Below are 19,666 nucleotides of genomic sequence, written 5' to 3'. Positions count from 1 at the left end.
GCAACAATTACATCAACCTTTTGAAGAGAGGTTTACTACTAATTACCTTGAGGGAACAATTGAGATAGGACACCACATCTCCTCCTGTGTTTCTGGCCTTGCCAGGCAACCTTGGTTGGTCAGAGCACTCTGAGTCACTGAGCCCTGACACAGCTTCACATGGCGGTCACTAAATTTGGTCAGCCTGTGCAGAGGATGAAAAGAAATATTTCATTGCACACTTAGGATGATGCAAACAATAATAGCATGATAGAGAGTTGTCTTTTTAAAGAAAATGTTCTAGTCAGTGCTGTCTCTGGTAAAGTTCCTCACTCTGAACCTCCACTTTAAAATTCCCTTCTTGTGTAGTTGGGACCAGGGGACTACAAAAGGCCATGCTTATGAGAATTAGTGCATGCCGTGAAGGATGGACTAAGCCACCACTGAGAATAAATGAACCCCCAATTCTCAGTCCTCTGTCTTTCCTTTGCTTGAGTATCTACCATTTCAGGGAAGAAAAGTTGAAAAATGTCCTAGTAAGAGACAATTTGCTGACCATTAAGAAGCAGGAGCTTTCTCTGAACTAAAAAATACTTCCCTGAAATAGATATTCTTGATTCAGGACCCCTTTGCTGCTCATCAGGTCGGAAGTCAGGAGCACTTTAACTGGATGTTTTCTTGATTAGATGATTTGGATGCCGGTCAGTGTGGGTGTGAGGGGGTTATCTCCTCATATTCTTTGTACACAATTAAGGGCAGCCCGGTTGACTCCTGTCTATGATTCAGGGGTTCCCTCCTCAAGAGCCACAACTTGAATGGAGAATAAGGAACTAGCTAAATGAAAGAACATCTCATATTTGTTGTTTTACAGGGTGTTTCATTCATCTCCTCTTTTTGGCTCTTCAGAAAACAATAGGTATTCTTAATAAAAAGATTCAACAAACTAGGAATAGACGTAAACTTTCTCAGGCTGATAAAGGTCATTTGTGAAAAACCCACAGCGAATGCTCTCTCCCTAAGATCAGAAGCAAGACAAAAATGTCTACTCTTGGGACTTCAATATTTTACTGGAAGTTCTATCCAGAGTTGTTAGGTGATAAAAAGAAATGGAAATTAAAAGACATCCAGAATGGAATGGAGGAAGTAAAAACTATCTCTATTCTGAGATTACATTATCCTGTATATAGAAAATTTATTAAAAAACTATTAGAACTAAAAAAATGAGTTGAGCAAGGTTGCAGGGTATAAGATCAGTATACAAAAATCAACTGTAGTCTATACACTAACAATGAACAACCAAAAATAAAATTAAGAAAACAATTTTATTTACAAGAACATCAAAAAGAATAAGATAGGGCTTCCTTGGTGGCGCAGTGGTTGAGAGTCTGCCTGCCGATGCAGGGGACGCGGGTTCGTGCCCTGGTCTGGGAAGATCGCACATGCCGCAGAGCGGCTGGGCCCATGAGCCATGGCCGCTGAGCCTGCGCGTCCGGAGCCTGTGCTTCGCAACGGGAGAGGCCACAACAGTGAGAGGCCCGCGTACAGCAAAAAAAATAAAGAAAGAAAGAAAGAAAGAAATCTAGGAATAAATTTAACCAAGGAGGCAAGAGATTTGTACAATGAAAATTATAAAATATTATTGAAAGAATGAACCCTAAATAAATGTACAGACATTCTCTCTTCGTTGATCAGAAGACTTATCATTGTTAAGACGGCAACATTTCCTAAACTGATCCATAGATTCATTGCAATCCTTATCAAAACTCCAGCTGCCTTTTTTTTTTTTTTTTTTTTTTGCAGCAATTGACAACCTGATCCTAAAATTTATATGGATATTAACTTGAGTTAGCCAAACTCAAGGTTAAAGACACAGTTCTCCAAAAGACTGTTCTCATTTCAGAGACCAGCCACAATTCCGGGGATCCCCAAGACTATCCTCACTTCTGGCCAGCTGGCTACAAATTCAGGGGTTCCCATGATCATCCTCAGTTTTGATAATTCATTAAAACCATTCACAGGACTCAGGAAGTGCTATACTTAGGATCACAGTTACAAATTAGAACCAGCTAAAAGGAGAGACACATCATGTGAAATCTAGGAGGATTCCAAATGGAAAGCTTCCATTTTCCTCAGGGAGGTACCATCCTCTTAGCATCCAAGTGTAACCATACTCAGAGTATTGTCAACTGGGATAGCTTACCAAGCTTCAGTATTCAGAGTTTTTACTGAGGCTTCATTACAAAGGCATGATTGATTGAATCATTGGCTACGTGGTTAAACTCAGCCTCCAGCTCCCCTCCCCTTCCCAGGGGTTGTGCCGATATCATGTGGCTCAAAGCCTCAACACTGTAATCACATGGTTGGTCTCTCTGGAATGACCAACACCCATCTTGGGTCATCTCCTTAGCATAAACTATCTAAGGGACCACCATGAGTCACCTCATTAGCATAAACTATCAGGTGTGGTCCCAGGGACCCAACATGAATAAAAGATACTTCTTTGACTCAGGAAATTCCAAGGATTTAGAGGTTACCTCCCAGGAACTGGGGACAAAGGCAAGCCAAGTTCTTTATTACACAGAAATGGAAAGGACCCAGAATAGCTCAAACAGTGTTGAAAAAGAACAAAGTTAGAGGACTTAAAGTTCTTGACCTCAAAACTTACTTCAAAGCTATAGTAATTAAGATGGTGTTGTCCTGGTATGGGAATAGAAATATAGTTCAATGGAATAAAATTGAGATCCAGAAATAAACCCTCATGTTTAGGGTCAACTGATCATCTACAAGGTATCAAGATAATTCAACAGGGAAAGAATAGTCTTTTCAAAAAATGGTGCTGGGAAAATTGGATATCCACATGCACAAAAAGGAAGTTGAACTCCTACCTCACACCATGTAAAAGATGAACTCAAATGGATTGAAAAACCTAAATGTAGGAGCTAAAATTATAAAACTCTTAGAAAAAAATAGGGATAAATCTTCATGACTTTACATTAGACAGTGGTTTCTTAGCGCAAGTGATGAAAGAAAAGACTGATAAAATGTACTTAATCAAAATTAAAAACTTTTATGCTGCACATAGTAGCATCAAGAAAGTGAAAAGACAATCCACAAGATGATAGAAAATACCTACACCTTATATGCCAATCATATATCTGATAAAGCATGTGAATGCAAAATATATAAACTTATACAATCCAACAGTAAAAAGACAAATAACCCAATTTAAAAATAACCAAAAATTTTGAATAGATATTTCTTGAAAGAGTATATGCAGAGATGGATAACCAGCACATGAAAAGATGTTCAATATCTTTAGTCATTAGGGAAGTGCAAATCAAAACATAACAAGATATAACTTCACAATTTATGAGGATGGCGAAAATAAAAGAGACTGGTAATAACAAACCCTGACAATGATGCGGAGAAACTGGAACCTCCATACTTTGCTAGTGGGGTTGTAAAATGGTGTGGCCACTTTGGAAAACAGTTTGAAAATTTCTCAAGATGTTAAATATAGAGTTACCTTATAACCCAGCAATTCTACTCCTTGGTATATTCCCAAGAGAACTGAAACATCTGTCCACACAAAAACTTGTAAATAAGTGTTCACAGCAGCCCTGCTCACAGTAGCCAAAAAGCAGAAACAATCTAGACATCCATCAGTTTCTCTGTGGATAAGCAAAATGTGGTATAGCCATAAAATGGAATATTATTCAGCCAGAAAAAGAAATGTATTCTTACATGCTATGACATGATTGAACCTTCACAGCATTACGCTCAGTGAAAGAAACCAAACGCCAAAGGCCACATGTTATGTGTTAACATTTATATGAAATATCCAGAATATGCAAATCCATAGACAGAATGTAGATTAGTGGTTGCTGAGGGTGGATTGTGAGTGACCGCTAAAGGGCACAGGCTTTCTTTTCTGGGTGATAAAGATGTACAATGAGATATTGCTGATGGTTGCACAATTCTGTGAATATTTTAAACACCCCTGAATTGTACACTTAAAAATGGTAAGAGTTTTATATATCTATATATAAGGTATATATATGATATGTAAATATATCTTAATAAAGCTGACATTAAAGAAACCAATAATTGCTTCCAGAGGCGATCTTACGCCTCATTTTTTCAAGAAGAAATGTTTAGGGTGCATTGCTGGGGAGTGAGCAAAATTATAGTTCTCCTAGAGTTTCAAGGGTTACGGGTTGGAGGGCCTCGCTCCACTGGGTGCCCCAACTGGGAGAGAAAATTCAGGAGGAGATGCTGGTTCAGGGAGGAAAAGGATGACTTCAGGTGTGGAATAAAGACATGATAAGTTGCAGCATTCCATTCCAAATATAAATAAATGAATGCGTCACACACAGGTAGGAGAAAAAGGTAAGGCAAATACTTTCTTGTCATTGCATACGTATCCTAGAATTATTCTTGGCTTAGTTCTGCTTAGTATTTGTGCTCTACCTCAGCTGATAAGAATGAGTCCTTGTGAGATAAAAGAAAACAAACAAAACACAGATTTACATCTCATCAGCTGTCAGGGCATCTGGATCATGCTTTGTAAGTTGTCTGATCAATTGTCCTTTCTCCGCGAGCCTGCTTCTGTCCAGCTTTGCCTTGTTTTCTCTTTCTTTCTTTAGGGACAGCTTCCTCTTCCTGCTTTCCTCTCCCTTTGAGAGTGGACACGCAGGAGACCAGTGTATCTGCCTGAGCGCTTCCTATTCAACCTGCCTCCTGGGGACGGCTTTGGTGCACTTTGCAATATCACTCCCTTCCTTGCTGCTGACAGAAGTCACAGCATTTTACAATACAACACATCCATGCTAATGAAAAGTCAGTCATCATATATAAACAAAGATTCAAATAACATAGCAGTTATATTCAGCCACATTGAGTTGATTTGACCATGACAATAAACCGTATTTGAAGTAACTTTCCGAGTAGTATTCTGAACCTTTAAGAGGAGCAACACGTTCTAGATGTTACAGCTCGCTCTGCAGTAAAGTGATAGATGACTCGTTCTGGGGGCAAGTGGCGGTAGTTCACCACCACTGAAAGGCAACTTCCTCTGACTGGGAATAGACACTCATTCTAACACTCTAGTATAGCTCTTCCAAATATTTACAAGAGAAAGCAATATCCAGTTACACTTCCTGTCCTACCACAGGAGAAAGTTTAGGGAATTAAGTATAATTAAGCAAGCTGATGTTTTAGGATGATGGTTTAATTCAAGTAGGCTGGGAGAGGCCCTTTGATTTACGGTGACAGGTGTGATACAGTGCAAAATTCCGAAGGTAGGGACGGGAAGGAGTTATTCAAACTCTCTGAATCTGCTTCCTTAAAATCCCTGCAGAAGGACAGGGTTATACCGGATGACTCTGGCATCTTGTTTACCCTGAAGTCCATGGTTAAGTGCTTACTGTGGCACTGCGGTAGAGCCAGGGGGAGAATGATTCATGAACCACCATGTGTTCAAAAGTTAAAATGTTTTGCTTCTCTGGGATGTCATGATACGTTTCTACAGCGAGCACTGGGGAAGCCCAACTTGGGGGAGGTAAGTGTGACATCTTTAGGGATATTGTCCTCCATCTCCCTCACCCAGTGGTTCCCACTGGGATTATAATACTCTGTAATAACCTACCAACCTCTAGGCTTCAAAACATTGTAAAACTCAACACTCATTTTGAAATGTTTCAGACGTACAAGAGTGTAAAGAATAACATAATGATCCTCTTGTACTAACACCATCCACCTGAAGAAATAAAACATTACAAATACAGGTGAGATGCTCACAGCCCCTCCTCTGCTGCATCTCTCCCTCTCTGAGGGGGTCTCCACCTGGCATGACTTTTCTTTCTTCTTTAATTAAACCTTATGCATAACTCATTTATGCAGAACCCTACAGACTAGAATGTTTTCATTGAACAGTGAGGATCGTGTGTGTGTGTGTGTGTGTGTGTGTGTGTGTCTGTGTGTAGATAGATATAAATATATATATATATAAAAAATATACTATGGCACTTATTTTTAAAGGAAGTTACCACAAAGTTGAGGTGCTAGGTCAAAGACTACATGTATTATTCATTTTAATAGATATTGCCAGATAGTTTCCCAAAAGCTATTTATTTGGAATTGAAGGTTTCTACATCTGAAACACTGGTTTGGAATCTTGAATTTCCTGGAACATTTTGAGGATCACTGGCCTTGGGGTTTAAGTCATTATGTTTCTGCCATGGTTGCCTATGTGTCCTCGGCTAAATGTGAAACTCCGTAAAGTATCTTGGTTTCCTTGTCTATGACGCAAAATGGAGAAATAAAGAAAAATGCCTGGCTGGGTACTAAAGAACTGAGTGTAGGCCTGACTTCCTGTTTTCCTGGACTAACTTTATGGTTTGGAAAAGGGACAAAGGTCCCCAGAAGGGGGTAAAGGAGACTTACACTTATACTGCATTTCAGAAGAAGCATAAAAAAATATTGGGAAGTAATTGAGGAAAGCTCCTCGTTGTTTAATGAAGCACTCAGTTCTGTGGGGTTCTGCATCTTATTCAAAAGAGGGACCCTTCAGGAACTCAATATTCCAGCATCACTTTGTACAAAACTAGATGAAACAAATTACTTAAAAAAAAAATCAGAATCAAACATTCTTCTCAAAAGTAGCTTCCCAAAGTCAGTGTGAGAAAGACTAGATGAAACAGAACAGTTAATGTGAAATAAAGTTTAGAACACATCCTTTGGGAAAACCTAGTTGTAGCTCATAGGAAAGACTGGGTTTTAATTAACAAATCTCAAAAGCAAATTTGGACCAAATCAAAATACACAAAAAATTCATATCTGCTGCCCTGGATTTTGGGGTCTACTTTGAACTCCTGTCCTATATAGTCTCATGGATTTTCTTCTTAAGCCCTTAAACTCTCAGGGGGGTAGACTAATGACCTCTTAAAGGCACCTGAATTTACACTTTGCTGTCACCATAAATAAGCATAGCACATCTCTAACAAATCTCCAGATCAACCCAGAGAAAGTAAATCTTAGAAAAGAAGAGAGGAAGGAAAGGAAGAAAGGAGGGAGGGGAACAAAACATTAACCAAGCAAACCTTCAAACATTCAAAATTTAGACCTAAGGACACTGTGGCATTGGACAAAAAAAACCCAAAAAACAAACAAACACACACACAAACAAACAAAAAAAAACCCTCCATCTTGTGCCAAAACGTGAACTGCTGAGACTTAAAAAAAAGAGAGAGAGAGAGAGGTGAAAGAAAAAGTTAAAATAAGCAACTAAGCAAACAAACAAATCTATGGTATAAAGGCAAACATTGGGATGCATTCAATGAATCCCTTTTAGATCAATTAATGCCATTGTTTATTTAATCTCTGAATTCCATCACATGTGGCAGGCAGGCCTGCTGTTCTTCTTTTCAACTGAAACAGCACAAAACGTAGTCTGGATCCAAGGAAATCTTGCCAGAATCCCTGGCAATGTATCACTTCTTTAAGCCCTGTTTTGCTTTTGTGCTCATGGTAACATTTGCAGCTGTTGAGCGTGGCTTTGGGCTGTCCGACTCCCTTGAGAGAATTTATGTGTTTTTCTACTTCCTTTCCTTATTAGGAGGCAGGAATCTGCAACACCTATTAGAACAAGTATGCATAAAGGGTAATGACCGTGCAATTTATTAGTGGTCTGTTCTTCCTCAAATGAGCCCTCGGCCCCCAGCTCCGAGAGGCCGTGCCCATGTTTGAATCACCTCTGCTTTCTCGGCAGCAGGTGGGCCAAGCAGCCTTAATCAAGGGGGTGGGAGAGACATTGGCCTCTAGGAAAGCAGTTTTTTTCTTCCACAGCAAGGCATGGAAGGAATATCACGGTTTGAATTTCATGAAGATGAAGTACTAGCTGACAAAGTGGACAGGATGAAAGTAAGGAGAAAACGTGAGCTACAAACTTGCTCATGACAACTCTGTAGCAGAAGAAAATGTCTCAGATTCTTTCTCTTTCCTTCTCTCTAAAATGGGAAGCTGTGAGGGTAATTCTTTTTCTTCAAGACCTGGGCTAGGGGGATGAGCCTTTCTCAAGAAAGTATGGGAAATCCTTGCTTCCTCTGAGTTTCCAGGGAGGAGGTGGTGGGGAGCCACCATTCAGGGAAAGGATGACTGAGAAGCTAAGAGTGGTCTCATGAGGGCTGACCCCTCCCCAAAATCTGCCAACAGGAGGCAGGAAAGAAGTTACGGTTTCTAAGAAATTCACATCATCAGCGGGAAATTGTCAGGCCAAACTCGCCCCTTCCAGGAATCATGGTAAGATTTGGAGTACAGACAGAAAGTTCAGGAGAACAGAATGCTTGGGGACAAAGTCATTTCTCATAAAATTACAGGTATATTCAAGAAAACGTAATCCACATGTTTTTGATTTGTTCACGTTTAGCTTACCAAAATGTTTTGGGCAGCCATGTACACAAAGCTTGTTAAGTCATTTTTCTTCAAGGCAGGAAACCATTTTGGGCCACAGAACGTGGATCCTAACCCCTGGAAGGCGGGGTTCAAACTAGAGTCTCAAGGTGTGAGTGGGCTCTGCTGAGAAATAGCGGGACGAAGAGCACACACACTTTACTTGTGCAGCTTTTAGGTGTGGGTAGTTTTGCAGGGGGAAGGCAGTGAGCCAATGTTCTTTTGAGCATGATCTGTATTGTGAAATGAAGAAAATAATGCAAATGTACTCTAACTAGTATGGTAAAAAAGTCAAAATTTCTCCATAATGGATTGTTTTTTTCCCATGAACCCTCAAAGATTCTTCTTTTCTTCTCACATCACCTGTGCCCCCCTCCCTCACACACTCGTTTTCATGTCCCTTTGGCCCAGTACCTGGCACGTTCTACTAGGCCCTGACAAAGCTGACCTGAGCTGAAATGACATGTGTTTTCAATGTACTGATCATACACAGAGCATTATACCTCTGGCTTAGATGAAATGATGGCCAGCAGCCGGTGCTGTTAAAATCGGAGAATATGCATTCTGTGCTGAGAAAGTAAAAGTGATACATAGAAGGAAAACCCACTGGTACAGATAAGCAGGAGGGTAAACAGGTAAATAGGAAACATTGGAATGTGTACTGGTTAGCTTCCTTTTCTCCCTAGTGTTCTTGAGCTTTTTTCATTTTGAACATAACACTGGAATAAAAAGGGAAAGAAACCTGCTTTAGGGTTTATCCAGAGCAGAGGGAGAGCATTTCATTGTGGTGCTTCAAGTAACTGACTCAGATCCCCCGACACATTCACCCCAAACTGCATAAATCTCTCAGTGAGCAGCAAGTGAGACCCGTGTTTTTGTTTCTGACTAAACTCCTGGCTTATTTTCCCTCTTTGCTCAGTCATTTCAAGTCGACTAGCCAAAGCTGCTAATTAAAGAGGGGATAATTTATTTCATAACTTTCTTTTCCCTTCAGGAAACATAACTCAACTCCAGGCCCAGCAAGTTTGCCTTGCTCTATTCAATATATTACACCCACCTCATTAATACTTCATTAGGAAAATTGAAAACCCCATGACAGAACCTCAAGGAAGGAAGGGGTTGACTGGTTCTGACCCAGAAGGCACAGCGGACCTGATCAGAAGGGCCTTCGGGCTCCCGGGCCAGGTGGCTGACCCAGTGGGTCAGCTTGTGTGTTTAGGAAGTTCATTCTGTCCTTCACTGCTTTCCTTGGGTGAATCATTCACTCATTTCTTCTCTGTGAGGTGGAGGATAGGGAAACCTGTCTTTAATCTTCTTACGAATTGTCATAATTTAAAAAATAGACCCACAGACATAGAGAACAAACTTATGGTTACCAAAGGGGAAAGGGAGGGGGAGGGATAAATTAGGAGTTTGGAATTAACATATACACACTCCTATACTGTATATAAAATAGATAACCAAGAAGGACCTACTGTATATTGCAGGTAACTATACTCAATTGTTTGTAATAACCTATAAGAGGGAAAATAATCTGAAAAAGAATAAGTATATAAGTGTATAACTTAATCACTTTGCTGTACACCTGAAACTAACACAACGTTGTAAATCAACTGAACTTTAATTAAAAAAAGAAAAAACTAAAACACTATGGACAACAAAATGTAGAGGTCAGTAGTCCTTTCTCAACACAAGTTTCCCCATCAATGAACACATCACCGTGGTTTAAGCCCATGATGCCTTTTTTCTTTCTTTTAATAAACGAGAGAGGCCCCAAAGCTTATACATGGTTGACTTAGCCTTTCCATATATAAATGTGAACTGGAGGAGAGCCAGACCATGCCAGCTCCCCAGATTCTCTATACATATATGGCAAGTCAGTTCATCAGTGCACTGCAGAAGCAAATATACGTACAATGAGAAATCTAAAACTAATATCCACTTAAGGTACTTTGGATGTTCCAAGTAGTCCACTAATGTTTGACCTGAGAGTTATAGAGGTGAGACTGCTGCTTCTCAAACTTCAATGTTCACACATATCTCCCATGGGTCTTATTCAAAGGCAGATTCTGAAAAGTCTGAGGTGGGTCCTAAGAATCTGTATTTCAAACAAGTTCCCAGATGATGCTGATGTTGTTGGTCCGTGGACCAATCTCTGAGTAGTAACAGGCTGGGAAACATCAGCCAGCTTCTGGAGTTGCCTGGTGGATCTGATAATACTGGAGTGAAAAGGTATTCAAAACCAGGTAGCAGTGTGTGTTGTATTCCTCCTCCTATAAAACCATCCTGCAGAGTAAGGTTGGCAAACTTTATCACGTAACAGTTAGCAGCCATTTTAGGCTTTGTAAGCCATCTAGTCACTGTTGCAACTACTTTACTCTACCGTTATAGCACGAAGGTGGCCATTGAAAATATGTAAAGAAATTGATATAGCTATGTCCCAATAAAACTTTATTTATAAAAATAAGTCAAGGGCCAGGTTTGGTCCATGGGCTGTAGTTTGCCAACTCCTATTCTATACCAATGACTTCCAAAACTTTGTGACTGTACACCCAGAACAGTAAGCCTCTGTGATACTAGTACATTTATTTATAAATCCTATACACATCCTACAGCAGTAATGCAAAAATGAAATGCAAAAGAAAGAAAACTGATATAGAAACTCTAATTTTTCTTTGTTCATCCCAATGGAGTATCTTTGCTATCCCCTGCATACGCAAACTCACCTTAGAAACCAGTGACATGGAGAACTTTAAAATGTTTTTTCTCTGCAAAAATGATCACATTGATAACAGAAGTATTTGGGACATTGATGGTCTTTGGAGTTCTAGGACATGGAACAGCCATAATATATCGAGATCTTTACAGTAAGCAAAGTGAAGGAAAGAACTGAAAAGAATTTTTATGCAAATCAATAAAGTGACATAGTCACTCTGCCCTCTTTGGGGCTGATTTGAGAAGTCTTACGAGCCAGGTGCTGAACTAAGCACTCTGTACATACTATCTCATTTAATGCTCACATCGCCCTCTGAGGTAAGGGCGACTATTCTTTCCATTTTACAGAAGAGAAAACTGAGACTCAGAGAGGCTATTACAAGCGAATACAATTATGTTACTATTTATTTATGGTGTGATGACATCACACTGATGGAAAATCCCACCGGTTATAGTGAATGGGTTTAGCAGGCCCTACCCACAAATCCCTTCATTCTGCCAGAAGTTGCATCTGGAGGAGGTGGTGATAGCAGGCCTCTGTGCTGAGAGAGAGGGCCAGTTAATTTCAACTCAATTGTTGGTTTCTTTAAAGAGATTGCTTACTGGCTATCAAATGTACCGAGAAGTCTCCCTCATCTCAACAGTCATGTGCTGAAAGCCCATTTACCAAAACTCAATCAGAGATGACCAGGTTGGCCGAATGCTCATGACTATTTTGATTGATATGTAAGGAGGAGTTTTTTGATTGTCTGTTTTTTTTTTTTGCGGTACGCGGGCCTCTCACCGTCGTGGCCTCTCCCGTTGCAGAGCACAGGCTCCGGACGCACAGGCTCAGCGGCCATGGCTCACGGGCCCAGCCGCTCCGCGGCATGTGGGATCCTCCCAGACCGGGGCACGAATCCGTGTCCCCTGCATCGGCAAAACACCAAAACACTCACCTGACATGATTATATGATATATTTTGCCTAATAAATGAAAATATAAGTACACATATATAGACAAAACCTCCAGCCTTGAGATCTTTATTCTACACTGTTTTGAGTTTAGTTCCTTGGCACAAAATTTGGGCTTTTCCCTTATCATACTTTTAAGCTTTCCATAAAATTGTCTACATTCTTTTCACAATTTATAAATTCCCTTAATATTAATAGATAAGGCATTATTATTCCTTTAATAATAATTTTGTCTCTGAGATGTATTATTATAATTCAGATTAAAAAAAATACTTCTCTAACTTTCAAAATGCTTAATTTCCATTAGTGACATAACTAAAAAATACTGTTATTGGTTCAGAAAGGAGTGTTCAATAGAGATATAATGTCTATTATACCTGTGCCTTAGTAGAAAAATAATTTTTTATTGTCCAGCAGTCAAAACCTTCTTTTTCTTTTAAGGGAAAATCCCTTATTGTATGTAGTATTGTGGTGATTCCATGCTCCATAACTTAGCCTGCATTTTCTTAGAGGCAAACTGAGGGACAAGTTCGATTGCAAGGAGCTTGTTTTGAAAAGGACTCCAAGAGACACTGGCGAAAGGGTGGGTAGGTGGGACAGCAAAGGGAATGAAACCAACAAATGCTGCCTTATCAAGCGAGTCATCCCTGTGGGCAATGGGAGCTTACTCCCTACATGGAACTCTGGGAAATGGTACAACACAACTCTCAGAGTTTTCACACCAGCAGGAGGGAGTGGGGAACTTAAACATGAATGCTGTGATGGTTCAGTTCCTGTGTCAACGTGGCTGGGCTAGAGTGCTGAGATGTTGGGTCATAAACCAGTCTAAATGTCTCTATGAATGTAATTTTTGTTTTTAGATCTGATTAACATTTAAATCAGTAGACTTTCAGATTACCCCTCAAAATGTGGGTGGGCCTCATTCAATCAGTTGAAGACCTTAAGAGAAACAGACTGCTAGCAGACTGCCTTTGGACTCAAACTGCAACATAGTATCTTCCCTTGATCTCCAACCTGCTGACCTGCCCTGCAGATTTCAGACTTGGCAACGCCACAATCATGTGAACCAATTTCTTAAAATCTCTCTCTTTGCTTTACACACACACACACACACACACACACACACACGTATACATCTTATTTGTTCCGTTTCTCTGGAGAATCCTGTCTAATACAAATACTCTTCAGTATTGGTATTTGGTTGAGGACTCCTTCAGGTAAAGAGGTACAGGTACTGGCATTAAGAAGCTGTGCAGGTTTGCAGTGAAATGAGGTGAGGGGATGATGGCAGGTTACCAGCAGTGGCTGCTGTATACTCTGCCTCCCATTACTAAAGCCCATATAATCAATATCTAAGGGCAGTGGCTTCCAGGGGGTGAGGGGTGGAGTCTATATGGTACCACATAGAAATGTGGATCCAAACAACAAAAAAAGAAGGGTGCTGAAAATGATTTGAAAATTAGGGCAAATATAAAAGATACTTTTTCGTTTTTAACTTCTGTATACTTGATTGTCTGAAGCAAAAACAGTACCAATGCATTTTAGTATTTAGAACATCCGTAGGAATAAAAAGTATGACAAGAATTGCATAGCGGATAGGAAGTTAGTACTGAAAGTATGCAGTTACGGGTTTCCTATACTGCACTTGAAGTATTATTATATTTTTGAAGATAGACAGTACTACATTAGAGACGTAAATTGTAAACCTTAAAGCAATCATTAAAAAAGTAAAATAAGAGGTACAACTTACAGTGCAATAGTGGATAAAATAGAAGCATAAAAATAATATTCAATGAATCCAGAAGAAGACAGGAAAAGAGCTTTGGGGGAAGAAAAGGAACACACAGGACAGATAAAAGTAATATGAAACTCCAGTAAAGATGTTTAAAAAAAATACTAATATGGAAATGGTATATTATAGTCAATAGGATGGCTATAATCAAAACAATAGACAATAACAAGTGTTGACAAGTATATGTAAAAATTGAAACCCTTATACATTGCTGGTGGGAATGTAAAATTACATAGTCATTTTGCAAAACATTTTGGAAGTTCCTTAAAATATTTGAGTGAACATGACCCACAAATACTACTCCTAAGTGTATACACAAGAAAATGAAAACGTAAGCCCACATAAACGTTGTACACAAATGTTCATAGCAACATTATTCATGATATCCTCCAAATGAAAACAATCCAAATGTCCAACAACTGATGAATGGATAAAAAGTATGATATATTCATACAGTGAAATATTATTCAGCAATGAAAATGAATGAGGTACTGATACATGCAATGACATGGATAAATCTTGAAAACATGTTGCTAAGTGAAAGAAGCCAGTCACAAAAGACTACATATCGTATGACCCCATTTATATAAAACCTCCAGAATAAGCGAATATAAAGACAGAAAGTTGATTAGTGACTGCATAGAGCTGCTTTAGGAGGCAGAACGGAGAGTAACTGCTACTAAGTATAGGATTTTGGGGGGTGGGGATGAAAATTCTCTAAAATTGGACTGTGGTGACGGTTGCAAAACTCCATAAATATAATAAAACTCACTGATTTGTGTACTTTAAGTGGATAAATTATATGGTGTGTGAATTATATCTCAGTAAGTCAGCTTCTTAAAACAAAAAAAGACAGATTGTCAGATTGGTTAAAAAAGCAAGAACCAACTCCATGCTTTTAAAATATAAGAAAGTATTTAAAATATAAGAAAGTCAAGTGGGGAGCAATGAGGCTGCAGGGGTAAGCAAGGACAATATGATGCACAGCCTATACATGGCACTGAGAGCTTGAGCTTTACACTGAGGGACATAGAGATTTCACAGAAAGTTTTTTTTTTTTTTTAATTGAAGTGTAGTTGATTTACAATGTAGAGTTAGTTTCATGTGTACAGAAAAAGTGATTGTATATATTTGTATATATATATATATATATATATATATATATATATACATATATATTTATAAATTCTGTTTTAGATTCTTTTCCCTTATAGGTTATTACAAAGTATGGAGTATAATTCCCTGTGCTATACAGTAGATCCTTGTTAGTTATCTATTTTATATATAGTAGTGTGCATCTATTAGTACCAAACTCCTTTATCCCTCCCCACCTCCTCCCCCTTTGGTAACCATAAGTTTGTTTTCTATGTCTGTGGGTCTATTTCTGTTTTGTATATAAGTTCATTTGTATCATTTTTTTTAGGTTCCACATATAAGCGATATCATATGATATTTGTCTTTCTCTGTCTGGCTTACTTCACTTAGTATGTTGCTGCAAATGGCATTGTTTCATTCTTTTTTATGGCTGAGTAATATTCCATTGTGTATATGTACCACATCTTCTTTATCCATTCATCTGACAATGGACATTTAGGTTGTTTCCATGTCTTGGCTATTGTAAATAGTGCTGCAATAAACATTGGGGTGCATGTATCTTTTCGAATTATGGTTTTCTCTGGATATACCCCCAGCAGTGGGATTGCACGATCACATGGTAGCTCTATTTTCAGATTTCACAGAACAGTTTTAAGCAGAGCAATAATGCAACAATCAGGGCCAGGATGCGGGGCTTAACAACAGTTAAGGTGAAACCCATTCTCTGGGTCATGCACAGAACGCAGCCCCCTATTCTGGGAAGCATCCAGTTGTGGGTTCTTATAGGCTTGAAGTGCTATAATATTTTGGAGGATACACAGTAATACATTAAAGATACAAGTTGTAAACCTTAAAGCAGTCACTAAAAAAATAAAATTAGAGACGCAACTTATAAGGCAATGGTTGTGCCTACTTAGAGATTATATCCTGAGTGCTGGCCTGCCTCACCTTTGTCCTGGCAAAGAGCAACATGCTTTTGAAAATGCACCCTCCATACTCTACAACTGGAATGGATTTAAAGAGAGAAAAATCAGAAGCAGAGAGATCAGTGAGAGGTTTATTCATTTGTTCTACACATTTGCTTTGTGATGAAGAGAGAGCCACTCTTTCATGCAGCCAAGATTCTGGTTCTGGCAGAATCTTGGGAGCCAACTATGGAGTCAGGCTAAAATAGTTACACCTTTCTATAACTAAAAAAACAATAGGGGCTTCCCTGGTGGCGCAGTGGTTGGGAGTCCGCCTGCCGATGCAGGGGACACGGGTTCGTGCCCCGGTCCGGGAAGATCCCACATGCCGCGGAGTGGCTGGGTCCGTGAGCCATGGCTGCTGAGCCCGCGCGTCCGGAGCCTGTGCTCCGCAACGGGAGAGGCCACAACAGTGAGAGGCCCGCATACCGCAAAAAAATAAAAAATTAAAAAAATTAAAAATCTGGAACAAATGCCAAATCAAATAGGATGCCAGGGCAAGAAGCATAAATGGGGACTGTCCCAGGGCTGAGTGGCACTGTGAGTAGCCCAGCCCGGGGCGGCAGGACTTTCTGAGGTGGAGACTGGTGAACAGAGACCTGAGGGGAAGGTGTCAGTGCCCCAGTGACCTCAGGGAGAAGGGTTGCAGGTTGAGGGAACATTAAGGGCAAATAACCTCAGTAAGAAGACCAGTGTGGCTGCACAGAGAGAATGGCGGGGGGGCAAGGGTAGAAAATGAGGAAAGAGAGGCAGGCATGGCCAGATAATACAGGGTCTAGGAGACCATTGAAAGGAGATTCGATTTTATTCTAAGTAAGTGGAAAGTCACCGGAAAGGGAGTAAGTGATACAATGGTTTACATTTCAGAACGATGATTCTAGTTATTTTATGGCGAATGGTCACCAGGTGGTGGCAAGAGTGAAAATTAAAAAGAGAAGTCATTGCAGTATTTGAGGCAACATTCAATGTGGCTAAGACCAGTGTGGTAGCAACGAAGAGAGGGAGAGATGCTCAGATTTGGGATATGTTTTAAAGGTAAGATCCAGAGAATTTGCTTATGGATTGGATGCAGGTAGGGAGGGGTAGAGAGGAGGAGAAGACTCCAAGCTGAGATTCTAGAATGGGTGGTGGTGTCATTTACTGGAAAGGGAAAGCGAGAGGTGGGAACAGGGTTTGTATGTTGCTTGTATGTTGTTTTGTTTTGTGGGAGGAAGAAATCAAGGAACTGGTCTAAGAATCTGGACAGTAATAGTTGACTCAGGCAAATGGGTGTGTTTGATAAAGAATTGACAAGACTTGCCTATGAGTGTGATATTGAGAAAAAACGGAGGGAATCAAGAAAAATGTCCAGTGTCTGCTTAGGCAAGTGAGTGGATAGTCATAGTAGGACAGCATATGGTTTGAACATCCAAATTTTCAAGCACACCTGAGATATCCAGGTAGCAAGTCTCTAGATGGTTTTCCAATGAAAAGATCTGAAGCTCAAGGGAGATATCTTTATGGACTAGAGAAGTTTAGAGAGACCTCAGCATTAGGTGTGTGTGGGGGGGAGAGGATTGTCTGAGAGTTTGTATGCTGAAATGGGAAGAAGGGATGAAACACTGGGGGAAAAGAGGATAGATTCCTGATGGGACATGAGCATCCAAACCCTTGTGAGGTAATGTAAGGTTACTTCAAATCTTAAAAAGAGACAGATGGAGAGAGAGAGAGAGTTAATTGCAAACAATCATGCTTACTTTAGCATTTTGCCTAAAGCTGGTCTTCAAGCACGGATGATGGATGACATTAAATTTATCAGTGCTTCTCAAACTATTCTTTGCCCTCCCCCAGAACTACTGATTTAAAATCTTCTGGAGCAGGACAGGAAATCGGCAGCTTATTTCAATGGTGGACATTAAAGCTTGCGAATGATGGTGCTAAGGTTCATGACGTTGAGGAAAGTCCCACATGAATCACTTGAGCTGTTCATGCTTTACAGACACTGGGGGCTCCATACCATTGACTCATGGATAGACTTGCTTTTAGATCATGTCACAAAAGTCCATGTCTTAGTCCAGTGAGCCCTGAACTCATCTGATCACAAGGATCATCTGGGACTTTGGTAAAAACACACATTTCCAAACCAATTCCCTAGAAATTCTGATTCAATGATGCCTGGGTCTGTGTATTTAACAAGTAGTCCCAAGGCAATGCTCATGATCTGCCAAGGTTGAGAAACATTGCTTTAGTCAAAGTATTTTTTGTCTCATAAGTGAAAATCTAGGAGCAGATCAGAAGCAAAGGGCAAACAAACCCCCAGCTGAAGAAGCAAAATAATATCCAAAGCCTTCCAGATGTTTCCATGTTTATGAAGCGAATTCTGGTTTCATTGGCTGCCTTGATTTCATTTATGCTGCTGGTTGAGTCAAGAATTCAGATCATACAATACATTACACAGAGACAATGATGAGAATAGTCACTTAGATTATGAAAAAAATAAATAAATAAACAAGCCAACAAACAAAAAGAGGATGCAAAAAAGATGGGGTGAGGAAGGAAAGTAGGAAATTCTAAACTCATCTCATTAAAGAGAAGAGATTTTTTGAATTGACCATAATATCAGAGGTTCTCTGCTCTATATAATTCCTTCCTCATTGCCACTTCCCAAGTCATTTCTCAACTCTCTTACAGATAGGTCTTTTCACTAACCTGTATTTCATTGCCTAGTCACAGTTAAACAAAAAGATCTACTGAGGTTTCTCACATCTCCACTGTTTTGTTCCAACCTTCTTCCTCCCCCATGAAATATGCATTTGGGAGTTGATTAATGTATCCATCTCAAACCAATATACCAAATTCCTGGTTCCAATATCGAATATTCAACTATCAAGTGTAGACAGCAAGGGAGGAAGGATTATCTGAATTGATTTGTTTTCTAAATTTCGGAAAACAAGCAGCAAGTCTTTGACTGGCAAGAAATTTATCTGAAATTGCCTTCTAATCTTTTCGGCTTTTGAGTGCAGAGGGTAAAATTTGGAGAGCAGGAGTTGAAGGAGCAAGGGGTTGCCGTGATTTATCATCAGTGACACTACAGCAATGTGGTGTCAAGCATTGTTCATAAGGTAAATATTCGAGACCTGAGTCAAATTTGTTACTTGTCAAGTATTTGAGAAAACACCAAAATATTGTCACCTCTAAAACATCCTGTTTCTTTCTTCCTGGTTGGAGCTAAAAACCACACATTGGATTGTTTTAAACATGGATGAGCATGGAAGGAAAACACAGATGTTTGGCAAATTATGCCTCGACACCTTCCCCATGGCACCAGCCACAACACAGAGACCCCATGACCTTGAACTTCAACCATATTTGAATATTGCATCATTGGGTCTTTCATGCAAACTAATCTTAGAATTCTGTGATGTTTCTCCTTAATCTTCTCCTTTGAAATATCCTTATAACTACCCTTTCTCTCCTTCGCATACAATATTTGTTACACATGCCCAGCTCTGATGTAAAATATCTTTTATTTTAAAAAGTAGACGACTGATAAATAAATTATGTAACACATACAGTGGGAAAATATTCATTTAGTGAGAGTGATAATGTAGATATGTATTTATTGACATAAAAGCCACATGCATATTATTTAGAAAAAGATACTCTATAACAATAATGAATCTATCATTGTTAACACATACACACACTCATGTTAAAGATTTTCAAACATATTTGCCTAT

Source organism: Delphinapterus leucas, chromosome 6 (assembly GCF_059928025.1).
Source record: "Delphinapterus leucas isolate spDelLeu-1000000601 "Yukka" chromosome 6, BTC_Dleu_Yukka2, whole genome shotgun sequence".
Classification (NCBI taxonomy): Eukaryota; Metazoa; Chordata; class Mammalia; order Artiodactyla; family Monodontidae; genus Delphinapterus; species Delphinapterus leucas.
This window is presented reverse-complemented; position numbering follows the sequence as displayed.